This window comes from Culex quinquefasciatus, chromosome 1 (genome assembly GCF_015732765.1).
Source record: "Culex quinquefasciatus strain JHB chromosome 1, VPISU_Cqui_1.0_pri_paternal, whole genome shotgun sequence".
Lineage (NCBI taxonomy): Eukaryota > Metazoa > Arthropoda > Insecta > Diptera > Culicidae > Culex > Culex quinquefasciatus.
The window spans coordinates 84,163,533-84,171,641 of record NC_051861.1 but is presented as its reverse complement, the minus strand read 5'-3'; positions in this window follow the sequence as shown (position 1 = coordinate 84,171,641).

The window sequence follows — 8,109 nt, the reverse complement described above, 5'->3', positions numbered from 1 at the left end:
CGGTAGACTCGTGATCTTAACTCCAGGGAGTCCTCGGATGACCATGGACATCCCAACACATTCATACAGTAGTCTACCATATCCACTGATGCTTTACGCACAAGATCCGGGGTCAAAATCCGACGACCTCTTGCTTGTTACGGCGGTAGACTCGTAGATCTTAACTCAGGAGTCCTCGGATGACCATGGACATCCCAACACATTCATATAGTAGTCTACCATATGCACTGATGCTATACGCACATGATCCGGGGTCAAAAATCCGACGACCTCTTGCTTGTTACGGCGGTAGACTCGTGGATCTTAACTCCAGGCAGTCCTTGGATGACCATGTACATCCCAACACATTTATACAGTAGTCTACCATATGCACTGATGCTATACGCACAAGATCCGGGGTCAAAATCCGACGACCTCTTGCTTGTTACGGCGGTAGACTCGTAGATCTTAACTCCAGGGAGTCCTCGGATGACCATGGACATCCCAACACATTCATACAGTAGTCTACCATATCCACTGATGCTATACGCACAAGATCCGGGGTCAAAATCCGACGACCTCTTGCTTGTTACAGCGGTAGACTCGTAGATCTTAACTCCAGGGAGTCCTCGGATGACCATGGACATCCCAACACATTCATACAGTAGTCTACCATATCCACTGATGCTATACGCACAAGATCCGGGGTCAAAATCCGACGACCTCTTGCTTGTTACGGCGGTAGACTCGTAGATCTTAACTCCAGGGAGTCCTCGGATGACCATGGACATCCCAACACATTCATACAGTAGTCTACCATATCCACTGATGCTTTACGCACAAGATCCGGGGTCAAAATCCGACGACCTCTTGCTTGTTACAGCGGTAGACTCGGTAGATCTTAACTCCAGGGAGTCCTCGGATGACCATGGTTATCCCAACACATTCATATAGTAGTCTACCATATGCACTGATGCTATACACACAAGATCCGGGTCAAATCCGACGACCTCTTGCTTGTTACGGCGGTAGACTCGTAGATCTTAACTCAGGCAGTCCTTGGTGACCATGGACATCCCAACACATTCATATAGTAGTCTACCATATGCACTGATGCTATACGCACATGATCCGGGGTCAAAATCCGACGACCTCTTGCTTGTTACGGCGGTAGACTCGTAGGTCTTAACTCCAGGCAGTCCTTGGATGACCATGGACATCCCGAAGTACACATAGACCTTTGAGATACATAAAATTTTAGTGAATAAATATATCAAAAAATATGTTTTTTAAATAAATTAATTTTAAACTTTTAATATTTATTTTTTATAATCGTACAAAAAATGCTAGCTGTGGACCCCCCGAGAACTTGACAACTTTTTTATACATTTGTATTGGTTGTTTCCGTTGTGCTTAAAGGAAATGGCTATGCACCAGGCGCTTCCATATTCTTGTAGATGGCTCATATAATTGGGAGGAGACGCATGGTTTTTTTTAAATTGTTCGATTTTTTATGTAAAAAAATTTACCAGATTCGCATCAGTCCGCGTGGACATAAAATCAAATTCTGTCGATTGCATCGGATTCGGGGATGCCTTTTCTCTCAGGAACGGATGAGATATCGTCAATCCCTTGACACAAGTTTTGTTTTGTCGAGTAGTGATATCGATTCAGAATCGAAAACTGAACAAATGTCTGTGTGTATGTGTGTGTGTGTGTATGTATGTATGTGACCAACAAACTAAATCATGTTTCTCGGCACTGGCCGATTTGACCCGAACCTGTTGCATTCGACTTGGTTTGGGGTCCCATAGATCTTTTTTTACTCAGATTGAAGTTTCGATAAGTAGTTCAAAAGGTATGTATAAAAATTTGTTTTCACATATATCCGGATCTCACTTAAATGTATGTAAACTATGTCCGGATCCATCATCCGACCCATCGTTGGTAAATTAATTAAAAGACCTTTCTAATGAGTCTAAAACATTGAAGATCTGGCAACCCTGTCTCAAGATATGACCACTTAAGTGATATTTATGTACTTTTTTGAAGCCGGATCTCACTTAATATATGCAAACTATGTCCGGATCCACCATCCGACCCATCGTTGGTTAGGTTATGAAAAGACCTTTCCAATGACACAAATGTCTGTGTGTATGTGTGTATGTATGTATGTGACCAACAAACTAGCTCATGTTTCTCGGCGATTTGACCCGAACCTTTTGCATTCAACTTGGTTTAGGGTCCCATAGATCGAGTTTTATACAGATTGAAGTTTCGATAAGTAGTTCAAAAGGTATGTATAAAAATTTGTTTTCACATATATACGGATCTCACTTAAATGTATGTCCGGGTCCATCATCCAACCCTTCGTTGGTTAGGTTATCAAAAAACCTTTCCAACGAGTCCAAAACATTGACGATCTGGCAACCCTAGCTTGAGATTTGGCCCCTTAAGTAATATTGTTGTACTTTTTTATTCTGGATCTAAAAAATAGATGAAATTTGTGTACAGCCATTGCTGGTAATGAGTGAGGAAGGCCCCGACCACATAGGTGGATTAAATAATGTTTTTTCCTTAAATTCATGAGAAAAAACTAGCTTCAAAGTAATAATCTTATTATTATTTTTTGACATTTTTTTAAGTTTTGTGATTGTTTTTCTCATTTTAAAATAATAAGTTATCATAGGCTTTGTCGATTAAAATCTGTTTGATATGTTCGTTTGTGTTTTTAAAACTAAGCATTCTGAACAAGTTAAAAAAAAACTACAAAATATTTATTTCATAACATTTGACAGCGAAAACAAATTCATTTTACCCCATTCACATTTTTTTCAAAGATGAAAAAAATCCGTTTGAAGCCGCATCTCAAGATTCCCATTTTTCGAGCAAAGGTACCAGCACCCTTCCCTACGTGTTGGCACAGGTTCCCCGTTAATCCGCGCGACGACGGCGTCAGTGCAAAGTGGATCAAAACCATCTTGGTAATGATTTTTTTTCTCTCTCTCATTTTTTTCCCTCCAAATCGTGCTCAAGTATCAACAAATATTTGAACTGAACCACAGCCAGGTTCGTGCCGCCTGTTTCCCAAGCTGTTGAATATCTTCTTTTCAATTTCAAGTTTTCGGTCTTTGGTCACTTAAGCGATATTACTTCAAGTGGGAGGAGGGAGATTTTCCGCGTCTTTCACAGTGGTCACAGGGAAGGAAAATCTTGAGAGTGAACAATGGAGAGGAAGAAAAAAAAATGGTTAGAAGGGTGAGGAAAATGTAAATTTTTCCGTGCAATCGTACTCACATTTTTTTTCGAGGGATGCGTTTTCGTCCCTTTGAAGAGTCATTCAAACGGTTCAAAAGTGGGCACCACAGTCAACTCTTGCGTGCGGTAGCCTACCTTTAGGCGAATAACTCACTGTTGGGGTGCGCCTGAAGTTAGACAAATTTGCTCGAATCGACTGTAGTAATTGTTCGTTCAGATTGTAGAAGCTGGTCATTTCACCTTCCGCTTTTTCCCCGGATGGCAAATTCTGCAATTTTTTCGACGACGATGGGGCATTTTAAACATTTTCAAGTACTTTTTTTCCAACATAAAAAAGGGCGCGGTCGTGGCTCGTTTGCAATTCGCTGATGTGCGCCGCACAGGTTGAAAAGGTTCCTTTGTGGCCGTTAGACACAAGGCTGTGCGAGAGAGAGTCCTTCTCCATTGTTGTCCAGGATTTGTCAAGTGTAATGGATGACGGATTGATGATTGCGAGGTGGCCAGCCTGGCAGGTGGCCAAGAAGGGGTCAGATTTTCCTCGCCAACTTGGAGGAGCGGATGAAAGAGGGTTTTCCACTTGGCCTGCACCGCTGGTTGACTGGAACCAGGACACTGCCACGACTTGGAGTGCAGTTTTGGGAGGTGGAGAATTTCGTGATAATGATAATGGGTATTTTGAGTTTTCTGGACGCTTTTTTCCGTCTCGACTGACAGGAAGTCATCGTCGACGGGTTGGACAAAGGGACGAAAACATTCCCAGTGAGCACTGAAGTGGGAAATATGTATTTGCAAAATTGTTGAGATGCTTGTTGGAATCTTTTGTTGTTTTGAATGGGAAGAGGAACTGAATCAACGTATTTTTTTGCTCTGAATTTTCTACAAAAAGTCTGTGAATTGTTTAAAATACATTTTTAAATTATCTTATAAGCATAAAATTTCTTTTTCCATGTACATTCCCAGCGGGACTCATCCTCGCCGAACCTTGAAACGTCCAACACGAACTCAATTTTATGCGCACTTCGGGGCAAAATCATAAAAAGCTAGGAAAAATACCTTTGTCTGCCCGATGTTCGCAGCTGCTCGAACTGCTCACGAAGGACCACTTCAATAACAAGTATTACACCTTTGGAAGCTAATTTCCACCACCCCAGGTTCCTTCTCTGGCTCAATTAAACTGCTCCTCCTGGAAAATAGTGCATTCCAGCACGTTTATTGCAGTTTAGCGTGTTATTATTTAATTAAAACTTGACTTGGGAAAGTTGCCTTTCACTTCCGGTTGAAATTTTGGACTTAGTTTAATTTTTCCCTAGAAGAAATTGAAACCTGATAGCGGCACTGGGATATGCAAATTTGCAAATTAGTTTCGAATTTTTATTTAAATAAGCCTTTCCAACTGAATGTTGAAATAAATATCGATTTCAACGCAACTCTCACATTTCAATAAGCAAATATTGGCGAGGACACGTGACCCCTTTGCGATGGCCATTTGTCTACCCCCGTCGAATGATGCTCATTTGAATAAAAGGATTACATCGTGGGCATTTTGGCACAGGCACCAACACGAAAAAAAATCAACATCCCTTTCGATGAGCTAGAAATTGCAAACAAAGTGCCACGTGTGGATACGCAAAATAACGACGACGTCGGCGGTGAAATTTAATACGCGCCCGCGATATTACGCGGGAAAACTCTGGGCTGGCGAGGGGGGTTTTCCCAACCTTGACGGTGGAAATCGCGCCTTTTTCGGCGCGGAAAGGTTGCGAAAATGATATGCCAATTCAATTACGCGTGTTATTGTTGGTATGGATTCCCGAGCAGGGGTAAATAACACGGGAATACCAAGTTTTGGTATTACTTGGGCAAATAACAGCGACCAAAATGTGCCCTTGGTTGCCCAGTAATAGATGGTAAAATACCATGAAATCATACCAAAATTTTGTATGTGTAAGGGCACAACAATACCAAACCATGTTATTCCAAGGGTAAAATAATACCTCAAAATAAAACCATTTCAATACCAAGTTGAGATCTTCTGGATTTTTGAACATTGCTTGAATACCAAAACTTGGTATTGCCATGGTTTAATTTTTAGGTATTCCCGCGCCCTTGGAAAATCATATTTTGGTATTTCTGTGGTCTTCCACATACATGATTTTGGTATGATTTCATGGTATTTTACCATCTATTACTGGGCAACCAAGAGCACATTATGGTCGCTGGTATTTGAACAAGTAAACCAAAATTTGGTATTTCCATAACATTTTTAGTGCAGCAGTTGCAGTTAGTGAAAAAACGGAAATTATTCATATGCAACAGCAAAAATCTACTCACCTGATGATTCCATGTTGTTATTAGTGATATTCTTCACCACACCGATGAACGGCCTGTGCTTGAAGTTCTTGAAGCTTCTGAAAAATAATAAGATTGAAAAATAAGTATTATTAAAATGAAACTGAATTGAAATTCACCAAAATTCATTAATCTGTCGATTGAATCGTTTTTCAAAGTATTTGGTTATCCCGACTTAGAGATATTTCAACGATTTTGAAAAAAATATTAGTGGGTATATAAAAAAAAATTAAATTCAGCTTTAACATTTTTGGGTTTCAAGTCATTTTAGCGCAAAATTTATTATCTCATCTAAATTTATAAAAAAAAATCCCATAGTTTCAGAGGAATTCGATGAAACCTTTCAATACCAAAATAATACCAAAATGTGGCATCCTGACTTAGAAATTTTTCCACAATGTCAAGTCATTACTTTAGGGGGTATATCAAAAATGTTTGAAATCAAGTTTGAAATTTCCGGTTTTGAATAAAAGCATTCGCTTTGAGACATGATTTTAGCGCAAAATTAATTATTTTGTCAAAATTTTCCCATAGTTTCAGAGGAATTTGATAAAACACTTTAATACCAAAATAATACCAAAATGTGCCATCCTGACTTAGAAAATTTTCCACAATTTCAAGTAATTTCTATAGGGGGTATCAAAAATCAAAAATGTTTAAAATAAAGTTTGAAATTTCCGGTTTTGAATGAAAGCATTCGCTTTGAGACATGATTTTAGCGCAAAATTAATTATTTTGTCAAAATTGGTCAAAATTTTCCCATAGTTTCAGAAGAATTTGATAAAACACTAAAATATCAAAATAATACCAAAATGTGCCATCCTGACTTAGAAAATTTTCCACAATTTCAAGTCATTTCTATAGGGGGTATATCAAAAATGTTTAAAATCAAGTTTGAAATTTCCGGTTTTGAATGAAAGCATTCGCTTTGAGACATGATTTTAGCGCAAAATTAATTATTTTGTCAAAATTGGTCAAAATTTTCCCATAGTTTCAGAAGAATTTGATAAAACACTAAAATATCAAAATAATACCAAAATGTGCCATCCTGACTTAGAAATTTTTCCACAATTTCAAGTCATTTCTATAGGGGGTATATCAAAAATGTTTGAAATCAAGTTTGAAATTTCCGGTTTTGAATAAAAGCATTCGCTTTGAGACATGATTTTAGCGCAAAATTAATTATTTTGTCAAAATTTTCCCATAGTTTCAGAGGAATTTGATAAAACACTTTAATACCAAAATAATACCAAAATGTGCCATCCTGACTTAGAAAATTTTCCACAATTTCAAGTAATTTCTATAGGGGGTATCAAAAATCAAAAATGTTTAAAATCAAGTTTGAAATTTCCGGTTTTGAATGAAAGCATTCGCTTTGAGACATGATTTTAGCGCAAAATTAATTATTTTGTCAAAATTGGTCAAAATTTTCCCATAGTTTCAGAAGAATTTGATAAAACACTAAAATATCAAAATAATACCAAAATGTGCCATCCTGACTTAGAAAATTTTCCACAATTTCAAGTCATTTCTATAGGGGGTATATCAAAAATGTTTAAAATCAAGTTTGAAATTTCCGGTTTTGAATGAAAGCATTCGCTTTGAGACATGATTTTAGCGCAAAATTAATTATTTTGTCAAAATTGGTCAAAATTTTCCCATAGTTTCAGAAGAATTTGATAAAACACTAAAATATCAAAATAATACCAAAATGTGCCATCCTGACTTAGAAAATTTTCCACAATTTCAAGTCATTTCTATAGGGGGTATATCAAAAATGTTTAAAATCAAGTTTGAAATTTCCGGTTTTGAATGAAAGCATTCGCTTTGAGACATGATTTTAGCGCAAAATTAATTATTTTGTCAAAATTGGTCAAAATTTTCCCATAGTTTCAGAGGAATTTGATAAAATACTGTAATACCAAAAGAATACCAAAATGTGGTGTTCGATCATTGACAAATTCTGCAATTTTGCAATATCAAAACAATACCTTAAATTGGTATGATACCACATTTTGCTCTTGCATAATCCTCAAGACAAATTTTCAAGGGTCCAGGAATACCAAAATTTGGGATTGATACCAGAGAAAGGTATTATTATGCATTTCCCTTGTTATTTACCCATGCTCGGGTTGGTACTGTAACGTGGAGTGATCTAGATGATTTTAGAATTTTGCAGAACTTGATTAGATCAAATCTGTAATTTCTGCGCATTACACAATTTAGATAGTGATTTTACGCCATAAATTTGGCAATTTGTCTGTTTTGTCTGGGTTGAGTAAAAAATACCTGGAAATTCCTAAGGGTGCTCTAAGAGACCAGATAAAGATTCTTTTCAGAATGATTCAGTGAAGAAGACAGCAAGCTTATTTCTAAAGCAAACCTCACCCCATTGTACGGTTTCAGTTGGCCTGCAGGTTCATGAAATTCGGGATTCGCAACGTGCCCCAACAACTTTGCCACGTGTTTGAGTTGAAAAACATATGTAGGGATCGGTATTTGGTGTGTTATTTACATACATAT